Source organism: Antrostomus carolinensis, unplaced genomic scaffold (assembly GCF_000700745.2).
Source record: "Antrostomus carolinensis isolate BGI_N321 unplaced genomic scaffold, ASM70074v2 scaffold22269, whole genome shotgun sequence".
NCBI lineage: Eukaryota > Metazoa > Chordata > Aves > Caprimulgiformes > Caprimulgidae > Antrostomus > Antrostomus carolinensis.
In genome coordinates, this window is record NW_010339533.1 from 1 (window position 1) to 206 (window position 206).

The window sequence follows — 206 nt, forward strand, 5'->3', positions numbered from 1 at the left end:
ACACGGCCCCCACCCACCTCGCTTCCCTGAGGGAGGGCGGGCGGGCCAAGGTTCCCCCTCCCGAGGAATAAAACAAATGCTGTGGTGAAGTTGCGGTGAGCCGCCCTCAGCGCGGTCCCTCGGCTCTGTGCTGCTTCGTGAGGGAGCCGGGGAGCTGAGGGCTCGTGGTCCCGCAGCTTCCCCCGCCACTGAGGGTCCAGGACGGC